Genomic DNA, 20,146 nt, shown 5'->3' on the forward strand with positions numbered 1-20,146 from the left:
TTTTAGATTGCGAAAGACACATTAGTATTGTCTCGATTTTCTTAACGCGTAGTGACTAAGATTCTTGCTAACTGTTAACATCTATTTATTTCAGAAATAAATATTTTTATCGGCTCTCAATATAAAGAATATAAATATGATGTTTTCTAAATCGGCCAACAGAGCCAAAGCACGAAAAATTAATTATTCGGAACTGTATCTCTTGGTTTGAGATCACAAAGTTCCATATATAAATTAATCTGGAAACTATATAGAGAAATAGGCGCGAAAAATATAGGTCCGAAAAGTCGCTGAAGCGGGAATCGAACCCGCGTCTTTCACTTTCCGGGCGACTGCTCTTTCGTGCTTTGGCTCTGTTGGCCGATTTAAATAACATCATATTTATATTCTTTATATTAAGAGCCGATAAAAATATTTCTTTTTGATTTTATTCACGCCTTGGCCTAATCACAGCATTATTTACTAACATCTACTAAAAGGCAAATGAAAAATATAGGATCGAAAGGGTTTGAATAGTTTAGTTGGTAAGAGCAGTCGCCCGGAAAGTGAAAGACGCGGGTTCGATTCCCGCTTCAACTTTTCGGACCTATATTTTTCGCGCCTATTTATATGTGAGTTTCGAGATTAATTTATATATGGAACTTAGTGATCTCAAACCAAGAGATACAGTTCCGAATAATTAATTTTTCGTGCTTTGGCTCTGTTGGCCGATTTAAATAACATCATATTTATATTCTTTATATTGAGAGTCGATAAAAATATTTCTTTCTATTGCAATTATGTTATCATAAAATTACATTATCATTGCGTTCGCATGTAATCCATTATATCGATAAAATTAATTTAAGTATTCAGTTGTTGATTATAAAGGGAGAAAGATAATTTTTTAGAATAGTTTAAATATGTGCTAAAATCATCTGAAGTGATGTTTCATCAAAATATCTTTTTACCTAAAAATAGCACGCAAGAATTTTCAGTGTATGCTAAGCATGCTAATCACTTTTGACGTCACAATTCCAACATGATCAACAAGGATCCAGGAGCTTTAAATATTTAATATACGTTACAAACTTTCTTTCTTTTTTAGTTAACGTTGCTCGAGATAATAATTAATCAACAGCCGCAGGATAATGGAACCTTTTGAAATATCGTACGGTATTGCTGTTACACGTCTCGCTGTTTATTATTAGTTGACATCGAACTACGACTTTTGGAAATCACGTGGCGTTTGCAGCCCACGACCGATACCGGGTTTCGGTAATTTTAAAGATGTCATCTTCCATAAAAAATTCATTGGTGACTACTTGAGGGATATATATAACAAATACAAAGATGAATCTTTGATTGGAGTATTTGCTAGGAGAATACCTATATATCCTTATTATAAAAGATTCAGATTTAATTAAGAATATTCTCATTAAAGATTTTTCCAAGTTCGTCGACAGAGGACTTCCTGTTAGTGAAAAAGTACGTGTAAAAATATTTTAAACTTATATTTTATTATGTAATATTTTAAACTTATAGGTCGGTATTCATAGTCGGGTTTTATATTTAAAACCATCTTAAGTTTATCTTCAGATACTCCGTAGCCAATGAAATGAGATCCGTACAGCATCTGAAGATGAACACTTAAGACGATCTTAAATATAAAACCTGACTATGAATACCAGCCATAATATTCGAATTACATAAATGTGTTTTGATAACTTTTTCAATAACTTCAACAATTAATTGTGAAAACTTTTTGATATAGTTTTTTTCCAATAGTCGGTATTATTGAAAATTGTGACATAGTTACAAATTGAGTTTCTTTCAGTCAGTTATTTCGTGTAATCTAATTAAAATGTATATATGTAAATTGCTAATACTTATTCGATTTTTTTATATTAAATATAAAACCTGACTATGAATACCAGCCATAATATTCGAATTACATAAATGTGTTTTGATAACTTTTTCAATAACTTCAACAATTAATTGTGAAAACTTTTTGATATAGTTTTTTTCCAATAGTCGGTATTATTGAAAATTGTGACATAGTTACAAATTGAGTTTCTTTCAGTCAGTTATTTCGTGTAATCTAATTAAAATGTATATATGTAAATTGCTAATACTTATACGATTTTTTTATATTAAATTGCAGACTGATCCATTATCGCAAAATCTTTTTCAATTGGAACTTGAAAGATGGCGACCTTTGAACCTAAGAACCTAAGAACCTAAGAACAAGATTTTCGCCCGTTTTTACGTCGGGTAAATTAAAAGAGATGTTCTCTTTAATGTCAGAATGCACCGATCGTCTTGAACAATATATAGATAAAATAAGCAATAAGAATACACTGATAGAATGTTGCGAATTAACGGCCAAGTTTACAACTGATATAAACGGTACTTGCGCTTTCGGTCTCGAGATGAATGCTCTCGCGGATGAGGACAGTGAATTTCGCAGGATGGGAAGATTAATTTTCGCGCCAACCTAGAAAAATTATCTACGAATAAGAATAAGACAAATGCTGCCACAGCTGTATGGACTATTCAATTATATCCTACCACGATCGGAGGTCACCACATTTTTCACACGCGTCGTTGGAGATACCATGAAATATAGAGAAACAAATAATGTCAATAGGCACGATTTCATTAATGTACTGCGCAAATTGAAGAAACATCCAGATAAACTGGGCGATATCAGTAAGTAATAACTGTTTTTATGAATATTTTCTATCAACATGTTTTTACAAAATATACATAATATTAGTTTATTGTACAAGGTATCCTACATATAGTGAATCACTGATTTACAGTAGATTCCTGACATTATTTGAAGACAATTTTTCCTCTTCCAAAATGTCAAGACACCAATAATACTGGCCTTAAAGCAAACAAAGTTGTTTTTGGTAGATTTTGATGCGCTGCGATTACGAATCTGGTTCAAAAAATGTATCATATCAAATTTTTACGATATTCAAATCTAAAGATGCAACAAATAAGATTTTAGGTCATTTTTAACGACCTATAAAATCTCTAACAATTTTTTTCAACATTTGAGTGGTTGGCATATTAAAGTGCTATACTTACCCTTTCCAACGCGTATTTGATTGCTATGATTCGATTTTTTTTGCCGAGATAGAATAAATTAAATTTCGTTTTTCAACGTTTTTCAACGCGAGAAGATATACTTATATACGTGTAGAGAAAATACAAAGACTTAAATATCTCGAAAAGATTTTAAAAAATCGCTTTTTTGCCTAGCCGCCGTCCTGGCGGATAATATTGAAGATCCGGATATGGAATTGTAGATTTGGAGTGAGCCAAGTCTCTGAGATTGCTAGAATGTCGTGGTCTTTGATTATGAGCAATAGAGTCTTCTGTTTGTTAAGAATCCCATGCGCATTCTATTGGAAGAGATTAATTCTGTTTTTTTTTAAAGTCAGTCATGTTTGGCCGAGGAGAAGATTAAAGGGGAAGAATATGAGTCTTAGTTTCTGCGTGCGTTGTGGGATTGTAGAATTTGAATGATTTGATTGGTAACACTAAACTTGTCGAAAAGAGAAAGTATGATAGAAATAAACTGGCATATTATACAGTTATTTTATAGCTGTTGATTAATTATAAAGGGAAAAGGATAGTTTTCGAGATATTTTAAGAGTGTGTTAAAGTCATCTGAAGCATTGTTTAATAAAATATCTTTTTATTTTGAAATGGTATCTACATATAAGAATTTTTAGCGTGTGTTTTCTCGTCTCTGATGTCACAATTCCAACATGGTCGATAAGAAGCCTTGACTCCTTTTAACTTGGCCTTAAACGACCTTACTATATATAACTATAAATTATAATCCTTTTTTTCTCCTCTTTTCCATTTCTCCTTCTTCCACATTCTCTTACCTCCTTTTTCGTCTTCTTCTCTTTCCTCATTCTATTTAAAAAACTTCTTACAATGAGGCATATGAATTAGTATCAAACCTGGGACCTTTCGCTTAGCAATTCGCAATTTTCCACGCGAGGCCACATGTTATCTCATTTAGTTTATTACATATTAATGTGGAATAAATAACGTTGAATATAACGATACGCGAATATAAGACACAGCTCGACAGTTCCGAATGCTTAGAGGTAACGTTACAGCGATAATATTTATATTTATGTATTTCACGCGTAGTCATGTTCGCTTTGTGTGATTCGGCTCCGATTTCCAACGGTTTTGTCAGGACAAGTCAGTCGTCAGTCGTCGAGCGATGAAGCGATACTTTTCGACGCGTGCTTTTGCAAAGAAACGAGCGAGAGCTTCGTAATTCCGATCCTGTATTCTTTATCATTTAAATAAATTATATTACACTACATTAATCGTTAAATAAATAGATTATTCACATAATTTTTAATATATAATAGACAAAAAACAGAATTATTTGTAAAATAAAAATATCACATGTTTCAGAGTTGACCGAAAGCATCATAACTTCTCAAGCATTTGTATTTTTCATTGGTGGCTTTGAAACTTTATCAACAATCATAAGCAATGCGCTCTATGAATTGGCATTAAATCAGAAAATACAAGACAAATTACGTGAAGAAATTAATGCAGAATACACTAAGAATGATAGCAATTTATTATATGAGAACGTAAAAAAATGAATTACTTGGACAAAGTTTTCAAAGGTATATCATTTGAAGAAAAAAATTAATAAAAAAAAGATTTGCTGTTGTTTTTATTAGAATATCACTAGTTTTATTATAGCTTATAGCTATTAAATTAATTTTTAATACGTAAATAATTTATATTTTATACATAACTAATAATTTATAATTGTGAACAAAGAAGGGCTATAAGAGCTATTAAACATAACAAAGTTGTCAGTTGATATTAAAACATATAAAAAAACTTCATTTGAACGGAACGAGAAATAAATAAGAAGTGATCATTTATTCGCATTTAAACGAAATAATATATACATAAGAAATACACATTAAAGCGAACGTTCCGGCTGACATTTCGAGCCTTTCTCAGCGCAATACAAATATTATATAAATTAAAATGTAATATTGAACATTAAAGACGGCAATTAACGATGTCAAGATAATAAAAAGTCAGTTTTTTGTCTCATTACATATGTTTCTAAACAAGTCATCGCGTGTGACAAGTGCAAATTGTTGATACATACTGAGATCGAGCGACAGTGCCGTGTAATCACTATGTGTATAGGCCTCCTGATTTATTGGCCAAGGGAGATATCTTGATTGAATCGTCGTATTGAAATGTTGTTAGACATTAAATGGAGATCTAAATAAATAATATCCAATTATTCACTATACTTTTGACAAATAAAATGCACTGTACACTCACTCAAACAAAATTGGTGATTATTTTATAGAAGTTACAAGTATCAGATACGAAATCTTATAGACACAGTTTTATTCTGTAACAGTGCATTCTGCAACAGTTCTGCACAGTGTTTGTGATTTTCTAATAGTGTCATATGTGTCGTCAATTTCTAATTTTAACAATTTTTTACAAAAAACCTCTTTAATGCGATCAAATCTACAATACGATCTGTAATTTGTTACACTGTGTTCATTTTTTATGAATAGACGGAAGGGTTTCGAGAAAAAACTTGAATTCATGTTAAAAAAACAAAAAAGTCAGAATAGAACCCTTATTAAACCTATTAGGTATCGTTGTACTACTAGAGATAATAATAAAAATAGTAATAATGAAAACATAGGAAAATATCATTATCAGATAGAAAATATTAACTTCAATCTAAATTCTACTGAGAAGAACAACTTAATAACTGAAAATAAGCAACAGAAGTTTAAGGATAAATGTGAAGAATTTAAAATAAATGTCGATCCTAACTCTTTTCCAGATTCTAATCCGAATCTTAGTAAAATTAATAATAATTGGTTTTTTAATTTATCTACTACTACGATACCGAACAATATAATTAGTCTGCTTCAATTAGGTGAATTTTTGCCTGATATATACAATAATATTATAGATTCTTTACCAAAATTGCCAGGGTTTGTAAACAGACCTTGATACGTATAATAAAGGTGAAACACCGAGGTACTGTCTCATTTGGGATTGAGAGTTGAGACGGTAAAAACGTTCTGTCTTTAGTAAACTTTTGTTTTTAGAATAAAACTGTGCCTATAAGATTTCGTATCTGATACTTGTAACTTCTATAAAATAATCACCAATTTTGTTTGAGTGAGTGTACAGTGCATTTTATTTGTCAAAAGTATAGTGAATAATTGGATATTATTTATTTGGATCTCCATTTAATGTCTAACAACATTTCAATACGACGATTCAATCAAGATATCTCCCTTGGCCAATAAATCAGGAGGCCTATACACATAGTGATTACACGGCACTGTCGCTCGATCTCAGTATGTATCAACAATTTGCACTTGTCACACGCGATGACTTGTTTAGAAACATATGTAATGAGACAAAAAACTGACTTTTTATTATCTTGACATCGTTAATTGCCGTCTTTAATGTTCAATATTACATTTTAATTTATATAATATTTGTATTGCGCTGAGAAAGGCTCGAAATGTCAGCCGAAACGTTCGCTTTAATGTGTATTTCTTATGTATATATTATTTCGTTTAAATGCGAATAAATGATCATTTCTTATTTATTTCTCGTTCCGTTCAAACGAAGTTTTTTTATATGTTTTAATATCAACTGACAACTTTGTTATGTTTAATAGCTCTTATAGCCCTTCTTTGTTCACAATTATTAATTTAACAGAGCTAATTACTAAATTTATTTAATAATTTATATTTTATAAATAACTCTTAAAAAAGAATGCTTCCTTTCACTGTTCTTAATATATGCAGAAACTTTACGAAAATATCCGCCAGGAATGATTTTCTTATGTGTTCAGAATCGAACATTAATAAACACATTTGCTGTGTGTCAATAAGAGCGCAGCTTGTAATTGCCATGTATTTCCATGGCGAGCGCAGCTCGGAAGGCGTCGACTGCTTTAGAAAGAAATTAGCAGTCGATACCCTCAATATGAATAGTTTGAATATAGTTCGGTTGCTATAAACATAAAAAAGATGACTGTTTCTTTCGGCGCGCTTCGTCAAAAAGATTTAACTAATTTATAATATCTTTTTCGCTCAGAAAGTTATAATAAAAGAAATTGTGATCTTTAATATTTGTGTATACAAATAAACTTTATTTCGAGTATTTCAAAACATCAAAATTCCAATTCGCCGCGTATCGCGTCCGCCAATAGTTTTGACTTAAATAATTCGCCGCGTATCGCGTCTGCGAAAAGTTTCGATTTGAACATTATGAGACAATCAACATCAAGTTATATTTTCGATGGTACCACAGTTAATATACCAAAAGGGCAGAAGGTATGGATTCCGATTTTTGCAATTCATCGAGATCCGGATATTTATTCAAAGCCAGATATTTTTGATCCAGAAAGATTCGCTGACGAAACAGTACAAACTAGGCATGCTATGCATTATCCACCTTTTGGTGATGGACCAAGAAATTGTATTAGTAAAATGAAATGTATTTCAGACTTATCCCAAACAACATCACGTCTAAAAACGGGACATAAGACGTCTTAAAGATATCTTATTGACGTCTTAAAGACAAATTTTAATATGTCTAAAATACATCTTAATGACTCCTTTAAGACGTCTTATGTTCCGATTTTAAACGTTTTGTTGTCTGGGATATTTCCTTCAAATTCTGTTTGTTTATTTGTTATTGCACAAGTATTTTATAATCGAAACTTTTCGGCCGCTTTGCTATTTATCAGACAAAGATTGGTCTTATAAAGATATTACGAAACCATAAAGTCGAAATTTGTGATAAAACGCAAATATCATACGTAATTAATTCTAAAGCACTTCTATTAGCTCCAAAAGGTAGAATATATTTGAGAATAATTAAATTTAATCGAACTTAGTTTAAGTTTCATCACTTCTCTTAAGAAGCATATATAAAAAATCTATAATTTAAGGCTTCTGCACACTTGATTGCCAAGTCCGCGTTAACAGTGACGACTAATTCAAAACGGTAGAAATAAAAATCTCTATATTGTTTTATCGATAAAAATGTACAATAATGAACAAAAATAATATAATTAACAAATAATATGATTTTATTTATTACTAAATAAGTAAAAATGACATTTTAGCAAGCCAAAATATTTTTGCGACGTATAGCGTTATTTTTTCGTTTTAATGCAGTGTTTTTAAATAATTGTCGTAGTGTTAAAATATATACCAAAGACTCTCATTTAAGCATAATTTAATATGTGAAAGCAAATATTAATTTTTTTTGATACCTGTCAAACAGCTGGTTTTCGTCTTTGGTTAGGCTCAATTTCATTTGACATATACATGTTATTTATTAATTGATTATTACTCAAGCAAAAGGAGAGTTTTCAGTATATTTTACAAGTGTGTTCTATCCATTTCAACCGGTATTTTTTTAAAATATTTTTATTTTCACGTAGGGTAGACCGGGGCAAGTAGGTTAATGGCTGTTATTCAGAAACAAAGATGCGTACAGGAACGAGCTTACACGTGCAAGAGCGTTTTATAACGGTGATATCGCGCACCGAGTTTAGTCGCGTTCAATTATTCGAGACCACGGTCGTATACACAGGTCTGGAAACTCTCATGGTGAGGGTAAGGCTCTTAGTGAATGTCAAAAGTTTCTTGAGTTAACCGCTAGCCGTATGGCACTGTGATCGCATAGTAAGAGTTCTTTTTTTTTAAATGACTATATCATAACTCATATGTCATATCTGTTTAATTGAAATTTCATTAAAATGCCGTCGGAATGTGTTGTGCCGAATTGTACAACAAATAAATATAAGTGTATAGAAAAATGGTCAACTTTTCAAGTGCCAAAAGATGAAAATCTTCGTGCAAAATATTATCTATAATTCTCTGTATTGAAGATTCCAGAGGATATATTGACTAATTTCTATTATGTAAATCAATAAATCACACTCCCCTTAAGCAATATAATATTGTTCAAGCTTCTCAAGATTCTATATTTACAATAAGTTCCGATATATCTTTTACTATAAAAATAAAGTGCAGAACAGATAAATTTATGCATTTTTATTAATCTTGTAAAATTTGTATTATTCGACAAATTTGCAAAAAAAAAGATATATCATAAGAATAATACATGAGAATGAGAATATAATTTGGAAATTTGAAATATAATACAAAATGTAATATCACTCACTTAAAAGAAGACTCTTAAACTCATTTACTAGCCTTTCAAAATGTTCTATAATGTTTATATAAATCAGTTTCTCTGACATTGCTTTTATCAAATCTTTTGAAATTAAAATCTCCATATTTAATATTTCACAAGTTTAATTCTTCTATTAAAAAATATATAACATCAAATTATTGTTACAATATCAATATACATAGTAAAATATATCTTGGGGCGGAGGGTAGCCATGCACGCTGCGTCACCGAAACTCGCCTGAGGCGAAGAGTAAGTGTAACGCAGGTTCGAATCCTACCCAGACCCCAAGTTCGTGATCAACTTCGTTACTTATAGTATTTTTATTTTTAGATGTCTCAGCATCAGTGCTCTTTCCAGCATGTGCAGTATTATCATGTGTATCCTGTAAAATAAAATTAATTTCTACGTAGAGTTGCTTAAAAATGCTACTCACGATAAAAACATTTTATAAATCAGTAAATAACAATAAATATTACCTTGTTTTCACAAAGTTGAATATCACATTTACATATTACTTTGCAAGAAATTTTTCGTTTTGCGCAACCACAAAACCTCGATAGACAATTCGTTTTGCAACGACAACTATAATTTGATTTTTTGTTTGCAAGTGTTTCTAATGGATCATTATTTTGTCGCTTTCTAGTATTTACTCAGCGATCACAGCGATCACATGCTGGAAAGACCACTGATGCTGAGACATTTAAAAATAAAAATACTATAAGTAACGAAGATGATCACAAACTTGGGGTCTGGGTAGGATTCGAACCTGCGTTACACTTACTCTTCGCCTCAGGCGAGTTTCGGTGATGCAGCGTGCATGGCAGTAGGAATACTATGGGGGTTCTAACCCGGGGACAATGAGGGGGGGTGCGGGGCGGGGGGAAATCGGGGGCGAGGGGGGGGTGACGTCACGCGGGGGAGGGGGTCTTATCAGCAGATAAGCTTATCTTATCAGCTCAGGTTACCTGATAAGGGATCATGTTACCTGATATGTTTATAAACAAGATAAGCGGATATCTGTTACAAGATAAGATAAGCGGCGTCTTTGAGCGATATCTAAGTTTTCATAAACAAGATAAGCGGCGTCTTTGAGCAATATCTAAGTTTTCATAAACAAGATAAGATAAGCTTGAGCGATATCTAAGTTTTCATAAACAAGATAAGCGGCGTCTTTGAGCGATATCTAAGTTTTCATAAACAAGATAAGATAAGCTTGAGCGATATCTAAGTTTTCGTAGAAAATCCAAGATAAGATAAGCGGCGTCTTTGTAAGGTATCAAAGTTTGCCGATAAGATAAGCTAAGTTTTCGAATCCAAGATAAGCGGCGTCTTTGTAAGGTATCAAAGTTTGCAGATAAGATAAATTCTACGAAGGGCTGCCGCAAAATCCAAGCTTGGATCGAGCGCCGACATTCAGATATCTATTACTAAAGGAGTTGCGTTTCTTCATCTAAATTTTCTCTGAAGATAAGATAAAAATTCTGCGAATGGCTGCCGCATGGATCGAGCGCCGACATTCAGATATCTATTACTAAGGGGGTTGCGTTTCTTCATCTAAATTTTCTCCGAAGATAAGATAAAAATTCTGCGAATGGCTGCCGCATGGATCGAGCGCCGACATTCAGATATCTATTACTAAGGGGGTTGCGTTTCTTCATCTAAATTTTCTCCGAAGATAAGATAAAAATTCTGCGAATGGCTGCCGCATGGATCGAGCGCCGACATTCAGATATCTATTACTAAGGGGGTTGCGTTTCTTCATCTAAATTTTCTCCGAAGATAAGATAAAAATTCTGCGAAAGGCTGCCGCATGGATCGAGCGCCGACAATCAAGCGGGTTGATACGTATATTTCTAAGAAATATCAGCGGGGGCGAACGCAGGCTTCACAGATTGCGACATGTCTTCGCTGGTTGTGACGTGTCTTGCGACGGGGTGAAATGGAATGGCGGCTTTATCTATGAATTTCTAAGAATTATCAGCGATATCTAAGTTTTCGAATCCAAGATAAGATAGCGCAAATATTTCTCGCGAATTAACAATTGCATATAAAATAATTTTTTTTAAATTTCGATTTTGCTTGAGTTGGCTTGCTTGGCTCCGTTTTTTATTTTATTTTTTTATTGGTTACTATATCCGATTCGACTCCAATCTGATAACCCAAACCAAATCTGCTAATACTAATGAGCCAATACATAACTAATGATTAGGTCAAGTCGGACATAAATGGAGTGATTCACTGGCAGTTTATGTGCAACTCATTGATTATACAATGGTGGAAACAACAGGATTGCTCACAATGGAGCGCATTTAAATCCTGACATGTTTTGAAAACATCTTTCAAAAGAGCAGCAATTCTAGTTCGGAAAAGCGGAAAACAAATAGTCACACACAAGGTAACAAACATCCGCCATCGAGCCACATACTATCAAAGGTCTGGTTCTGGTTCTGAACACAGAAGACAAACTCGTTCATGTCCAATGGGTGTGAATCCTGCATAATATGGCTATGGCAATGACATTTGTGATCTCGATCACGGACTGTCTGGATGGAATATTCTGTTCGGAATCCATTCCAATAATCTATACCGAATCTAATGAATCCTTGAACCAAGAACTACAATCAAACAATAACCGAATCGACCGAACTGGCCAGAATCGACAAGAATTCGCCAAGAACCAAACTATCTTCAAACTACAGAGTAAATGAAAATCAAAGGAAAAGATAACAATCCAACAACAACCCAATGATGTCAAATGTAATAATTAGAGACTTGACCAAAACCACGATAACGGAACTTTCGAACGGTTCCAAAGAATGATAGAATTTCGGTGATTAGGTAACCAACTGTAAGATGCTGACCAGTGTGCAATATTGCGGATCACACCCACACCAGAAAAATCACAAAGGACTTCAAGACAATGACAATTATTTGTTGTTGTTTATTGTTTGGATAATTATGTGATAAGGCGGCTGTCATTGCCCAAACCTATTACAATGCAAGTGTAATGCCGTAAACGACGTTACACATAGAAAAGCACAAACTCATATAATCGAAAAGAGCGGCAGTGTCTCACTACAGTTGGTTACCTAATCATCGAAATTCTATCATCTGTGAAACCGTTCGAAAGTTCCGTTATCTTGGTTTTGGTCAAGTCTCTAATCATTACATTTGGCATCATTGGGTTTGTTGTTGGATTGTTATCTTTTCCTTTGATTTTTTATTTGGTTTCTGTAGTTTGAAGATAGTTTGGTTCTTGGCGAATTCTTGTCAATTCTGACCGGTTCGGTTTGATTCGGTTAATGTTTTGATTGTAGTTCTTGGTTCAAGAATTCATTAGATTCGGTATAGATTATTGGAATGGATTCCGAACAGAATATTCCATCCAGACAGTCCGTGATCGAGATCACGACACGAATGCCATTGCCATATTATTGCAGGATTCACACCATTGACATGAACGAGTTGTCTTCTGTGGTTCAGAACCAGAACCAGAACTTCGATTAGTATGTGGTCTCGATGGCAGAAACAACTCTCGAAGCAATTGGTTTCTGGTGAGATCATTATCAACAGTGAGGGATTGTTTGGTTCCGGACCCTGATTTTGATGTATTCGAAGAGGAATTTGATCCGAAAAGAAAGGATAAAGTGGAGGATGATCTCGAGGAGAATCCGGACTTGATCCAACACCTATCTGAACGAGTCCCTGATCAAGCCTGAGGATGTAAACAAGAGAAATTCGAGAAGGCTTGGGCGTACTGAACCAAGCAGGAAGGAAAAGATTGTGATCAGATTGATTACAATTGGGGACAACTTTCTTCACCGTGGCAAAAAGCGCAAGATGGGATCTGTGGCGAGTTATTACCATCTTCTTGATGAGCAACTACAAAGCTGAAAAAATGGGCGCGGCGGAAGCACCTCGGACAGATTCACTATGCGGCAGCTCAACGTCAGGTGTATGAACAGTTCCTGAACCATCAAGCCGGAATAAGATCGTGACCGATAGGCTGATCCGCCTTTGAGCTATAAAGTTGAAAGTCTCAATGGTGGACACCACGAACCCAATTTCGCGCCACACCTTCCTGGTTGCTGAAATTCAAGCAACGATTCAACATTGTTTTTAAAAATATAACCCACAAAATTGGAAGGAACTTCTTCCGTGACGAAGAAGAAACGAAGGCACGTATATGAGAGAAGTTTCTCAGGATGTTTTAGAAGACCTGATTAAAGATGGATTCGCTTCTTTTCAAGTTGTAAACATCGATCAATCAGGTTTCAACAAGAAAATGCATGGGTACCGCCGAACCATGAACATTCGAGGTGCACAGCAGGTCTATGTGAAGGTGGGGTCCAAGAATGCGACCCAACCCATTCTTATACGATTATGCCCACGATCAGCATGGACGGGACGTTAATGTCCACCTTGTATTTGAAGAGTTCCGAATCAAGCTCATTAGGCAAAGACAACGACTCGCCAGTTTCCAAGCACCACCGTTATTCCACCCGGCATCAACGCTTATCCTGGAACGAGTGCAATGATGAATAAGTCAGATTTGCAAACGTACCTTCGGGCAGACTTTTTTGCCCCAACTGCGGCAATCAAATATCGACATGTGTCTTCTCTTGTTGCGACTCGGGCCAACAAGGATGATGCTAGTTTCAACCAAATCGCAGCCGATTTTCCCGACATCGCTGTGAAGCGCATGTTAATTCCTCCTGGAACTGGAACCACGCAGCAACTCAATGTGTACTATTTCGACCGTTGAAGGTCTTCATTCGCTTTATATGTGACACTCTCGAGATCGATGACTTCAAAATATGGCAACGAAACAACTACTTCAAGTTGCAAGCGTTCGCTTATTTGCAGTTCCGTGCCGATCGATTTTCGGGATATGATTCGCTTTGCCTTTTTACAAGGCAGAATACTTGCCCGAACGACCACTCAGATTTGTTACCCGTTTGTTTTGTGACTATTATTTTCGCTTCTCCAAACTGGATTGCTGCTCTTTTGAAAGTGTTTCAACATGTCAAATTTTAAATGCGCTCATTGTGAGCAATTCTTCTGTTTCCACCATTGTATAATCAATAAGTTGCACATAAACTGCCAGTGAATCAATCCATTTATGTCCGACTCGGCCTCTGTGAAGTTGGCACCCCATTTTTTAAAAAACTAATTTTTTCTTTGAGTTCTGAATGCACCCCGAAGAGTTCTGAGGTTCCTTATCAATTTTAAAAATAGTTCCGGCGAATTAAGCTAAAATAACCAATTTTGAATTTTGGGGGTGCTAACTTCACAAAATGAAATGTTTAAATCAGCGATAACAATGAAAGTATTACGAATATTTAATTTTGTCATTAGGATTTTCTTTAGAACTCTTGTGGTGCTACTCAGAACTGTTAATAAAACTAGCAAAATTAAAAAAAAAAATTTTTTAAATTTAATATATGAAAATTTACGATAACTTTTTATATATCCGTTCTAGCGCTTCGAGCATTATTAGTTATTGATAGAACTCGTGAGGTGCTATCCAGAACTGTTAATAGAACTGCCAGAATTAAAAAAAAAAATTTTTTTTTTATCGGAACTTAGAAATTTTTTGATTTGAGATACGAAAATTTACGATAACTTTTTATATATCCGCTCTAGCGCTTCGAGCATTAATAATTATTGATAGAACTCGTAAGGTGCTATCCAGAACTGTTAATAAAACTGCCAGAACTTTTGAAAAAATTTTGTTTATCGGAACTTAGAAATTTTTTGATATGAGATACAAAAATTTACGATAACTTTTTATATATCATATCGGTTCTAGCGCTTCGAGCATTAATAGTTATTGGTATTACTCGTGAGGTGCTATTTAGAACTTTGATAAAATTATTCATATTTTTTCTAAAGAATACTGCCCGAGTTAAAAATCCTCAAAGTTTAAGTACCGCTGGCATTAGCATTATCCAAGGTGTACCGCATGGAGGTTGCACAGTCGGATTTACAACCTCATGTGTGGGTGTGCTTGTGTGTGTGTGTGTGTGTGGTTTGTGTGTGTGTGTGTGTGTGTGTGTGTGTGTGTGTGTGTGTGTGTGGTTTGTGTGACACAACAGAGGTTAGGACCCTACGGTTCGTCACTCCCGTAGTATTTCACGACTCCAAACCCTCTCTGTTGTGTGTGTGTGTGTGTGTGTGTGTGTGTTGTGTGCGTGCGATGGCGCATGTAAATTACATAAAAATTTTTTTTTATAATTTTATAAGTTATATATGTTATATTATATAAATATTTATGCTTAATTGTTATTTTTTATGGAATATATTATTATATGCGGTACTACTTCTTCATTATTTATTGATGCTATTTTTGGTTTAGACATCATATCGTCATACATGTACCAGCCAGTCGTATCACATATGTATGCTGTGTAATGTCCGTTATTTTTATTACTAGCATATTGATGATAGGATACTGCACCAGCTAAAATGTAACACTGTTTATTAATATTTAAATTCTTAGGTACGGAGTCGAGTGTATTTGTTTTTTCTATTCCTATTGAAGCAGCATATCGCTTGTCTGTGAAGACACTGCAATCAATGAGCAAGTGTGATTGAAAATTATATTTTTCCAGCACGCTTTGATGACATTCTCTGCATATCGAATTTTTGTCGTAGTTGGTGTCGATTATAGCGTTTTGTAAATCGGAAAGACCATTTTGTAAAATTATATCAACGTTAATAGTGACTATTGGAACTTTTCGCAAATTTTCATGATTGCAATGTTGGCATTTTTTGCTTATACTTAGACTGGGAAAATTTGCGAATAAGTGTTCCGCTAAATGCGCGACATTGCAATTCGTATTTAAATGCATAACATTTGCTCGATATGGTTGCATTTCAAAAATGGATACAGTACTAAGAATTTTAGTACGTTCCGTATAAATATTGCTCGTAATTTTAGCACTGTCTATGATTAAAATGCTTTTTGCAAAATTACAAAAATTGTTATTTTCCTTAGTAATGATATTATTATAAGTTTCATTAGTCACTCACTATTGCATTTGTTATTATTTGCGTTAAAGAATCAAATGCACATGTCTCGCGAACAACAATAAAATTACCACTACAACGCGATGCTTTAAGCAAGCTGCCGTTTTTTAATAAAGGTATGGTAATTTGTTTTAATGTTGGCATGTCGTTCCAATTTGGGCAATTATCAAGATAAGTATTTTTTCGTTTCTTATTTGATAATTGCGGCGTTTCATTTTGAATTGGATCTTCTAATTCAACATTTGATTTTTTATGGGATGGTTAATCCACGCCAATTTTCTACGACATCCCACATATTTTCATTTGTGACTGTTGATTTTTCTATTATGTGTGCCGTATTAATATCCAGAAGCGATAACAAAACCTTACCTTGTAACCAATCGATATGTCGAATGATAAATTTGTCGACTCGCATTGGCAATTCTCCTGCGAAAGTTCTGCATTTTAGGCTGGAGGCTGGAGAACGCTGCTTCGACAGTTGAGGACGTGGCTACTTCTTTATCACAGGAGAAATGATAATTCATAATGGCTGTCCACAATGGTAAATAAGAAATTAATTTTTTTAAATTTTTTGCGATTTCCGGATTGTAATACGCATTAATTACAGAATCTGATGTAGCCTTCGCTGCTTCAGTTTCTGCCGCCTCGAAAATACATTTAGCCTATTCTGTCCATCCTGATTTTTCAGAAACCAAATCTTCATTGTAAATTGCTTCTTCGGTTTCTTCCGCTGCTTCATCGATAGGATCTTCGATTGACGTTCCTTTGATAATTTCATTAATAGTTCTCAAATGCAACTTCGAATTGAGAAGTTTAGAATTTTTATTGCAGCCTATGTCCTCGCTCAAAGCAATTATCATTATGGACGTTAATGCATCTTTTATGTTTTTTACATCTTTCATTTTATAAATATGGCCTATACTCCTTAAATAAAATTGGCGAACTTTTTTAACTTTACCGCGAAGGCAGTCCCAGCTAGCAATAATTTTGATAAAATGACTAACATCAAGTCTGATATAACACTTTGGTAATTTATTCTCTTCTCGTTCTAAAATTATAATATTATATAAAATTTGTAAATAATCACGTGTATCCGCGCAATTTGAAAATACTTTCGATACAGCCATTAAAAGAGCTATACTGAAATCAATTACCACCATTCGTGGTGCAGGTGCTCCGTCCTTTAAAATAGATAAAAAGAAATATGCAATCATTGCAGCATCTTGTTTCGTTGACACTATTTGAAACACCGGAGTGCTGTTTGTCTCCGTTACTAGCACACATTGATAAATAAACATGTGAGGGCTTTTCTCATTATTTAAGAGCTTTAATTTTTTTGCAAAACTACCCGTTGCATCGATAGTTAAAAAACTATTCAAGTTTTGACGCGTAGTGGTTTTATACAATAATTGTTGCTCCTCTGCTCTGTCCAATACATGCAGAAGAAGGGGTCAAGTCCTATGTTTCGAATGATACCTGCAAGAGATTCATATTTTGCCAAATTTAAGTTAAGAATTGGATCGCTGTGTTTCAATTCAAGACGACGATCCAATTCTTGTTGCTTGGCTTTCCGAAGCACTGTAGTAGTGTATAACGTTGGTGGAATGGGATCACCATTGTCCATTAAACTTTTTGCTTCGAATGTTCTCCACGTGCTGGCATCTTGCTTACTTTCCACTAAATGCGATGCAATTTTCTGACGTAGATTTCCTTTTAATTGACGCTTCTTTTTGTGTAAAAATTCATACTTAAAATTTTTTAAGCTGCACTGAAATATTAGGTTTTCATTTTTTTTTGGTTTTTTCAATAAATGACCAGAGAGCTTCGCCTTACATTCTACACATAAACCCACAAAACGCGCGTAATATTTAGCATCAATACTCTGGAAAACTTTTGCATTTTTGAAAGCAAAAGCGCATGGAAATTTTTTCTGTTCCCATATTTTAGATGCAAATATGTGAGTCCATTTTCCAGGTTGCAATAGTACATAGTTACGAGTACAATATGTCTTTTTTGTAGGTTTTAAGGTTTTCCAAACATCGTTAGAAAAGACAAGGGAAAATGTTATATTGTCAGTAATTTTTTCTGTTGTATCTGATATATTTGATATATTGAATGTACTATCATCTACTGTTTTCTCTATTTCTGCGCTTTTATTTACATTAAATGTACGCATAACATAATCTTTCATTCCACTTTTATTACTGTTTAATATTGTATAGATATGTTTCGGGCTAATAACAGAACCTAAATTGTGCATGTGATCTGATATTCTTTTAAAAATATTATTGGATGGTGGCAATACCTTGCCATTTTCATCAATAGCCCTGTACTCCACTTGCCCTAAGGTTTCAATTAATTTCTCGCGATCGTACATGTTTTCTTTCTTTTTGGAAGAACGAAGATTTTTTTTCAGCTTTCGTCAATATATATATATATATATATATATATATATATAATTTAATATATTATATTATATATATACAATATATATATATATATATATATATAATTTAATATACTATATTATATATATACAACATATATATATATATATTTATATATAATATTAAAAAGAAGCGTTGTGTATTTAGTCTAGCAAATCGTAAAACGGCGATTTTTTTCTTTTACAGTTGCAGAGGAGTCAGCTCAGCGCAATGGTAAAGGCAATAATCAGTGAGAAACGATACAGCGCTTTTTATTTATAACATTTGTCTGTCTCGGCTCATTCGGCGTGAGTATCGCAGGGATAGCGCGATATATAGATAAAGATTAAAATCAGTGATCCGTATTGTTTGCTCAAAAGCTCGTACATTAGTACTTGCGAGAGTGAAAGAATAAAGATCGCCTTTAATTAGAGAACTACCGATACTCTAACATTGTATCTTTGATGCAGTGCTGTCTTCTTAGCGAGCAGCACTCACGTCTTGGACGTGATTTTCTATCACTTACCTGTTTAATTCTTCCTTACTCTAATTAAGAATGGCGGAGCTTTCTGAAAAAGATCGAATAACACTGTTAATGATGCGAGGATGGGGAGATCAACAAAGAGGGTATAAAACAGTAACGCGATTATTTAATGAAAATTTTCGGAATGAAAATAATAGGATCTCTAAAAGTACTGTAATCCGTACTATTCAACGTTTCGAGGACCTTGGTAGCATTAAAAACCGCCCAAGATCTGGTCGACGTAAAACAGCAACAAATAATGATAAGGCATTAAATGTTTTACAGTCTGTCGTTGAAAATCCCCATATTTCCATCGATCGCGTTGCACAAGAACACGAAATCTCTCATGGATCTGTCAGTAAAATTTTGAAATTGAATAAATGGCATCCATACAAACTCCATTTGTGCCAAGAGTTGTCCGAAGACGATTTTGATAGACGCATCGAATTTTGTGATCTTATGATGGAGATGATTGCCGAGGACCCTCTATTACTTAATAATATTGTTTTCTCTGATGAGGCAACATTTGAACTGACTGGAAATGTAAATAGACATAATTGTATTGTAGATACTGGAGTGACGTTAATCCTCATTGGAAAAGAGACAATCATACCCAATATCCACAAAAATTTAACGTATGGGCTGGTATTCTTAATGATAGACCAGTTGGTCCTTTCTTCATTGAAGGCAATTTGACAGCACAGGTTTACACAGTCATGCTTCGCGAACAAATTGTTCCAGCTATTCGAGACATAGCTGGTGGAAATATGGATGAAATTTATTTCCAACAGGATGGAGCTCCACCTCATTATGGTGTCATTGTCCGTCAATATTTGAATGAGGTCTTTCAGGACAGGTGGATAGGGCGAAGGGGTCATATTGAGTGGCCACCTCGGTCTCCAGATTT

General features: G+C 34.0%; 1 pseudogene; it reads left to right on the forward strand.

The window, feature by feature from the left end:
- The first annotated feature begins 1,130 nt into the window (after nucleotides 1–1,130).
- Nucleotides 1,131–7,948, forward strand: LOC114933663 (cytochrome P450 6A1-like; annotated as a pseudogene).
- Nucleotides 7,949–20,146: the final 12,198 nt, after the last annotated feature.

Source organism: Nylanderia fulva, unplaced genomic scaffold, assembly GCF_048542155.1.
Source record: "Nylanderia fulva isolate GAGA-0341 unplaced genomic scaffold, ASM4854215v1 Scaffold192, whole genome shotgun sequence".
Taxonomy (NCBI): Eukaryota; Metazoa; Arthropoda; class Insecta; order Hymenoptera; family Formicidae; genus Nylanderia; species Nylanderia fulva.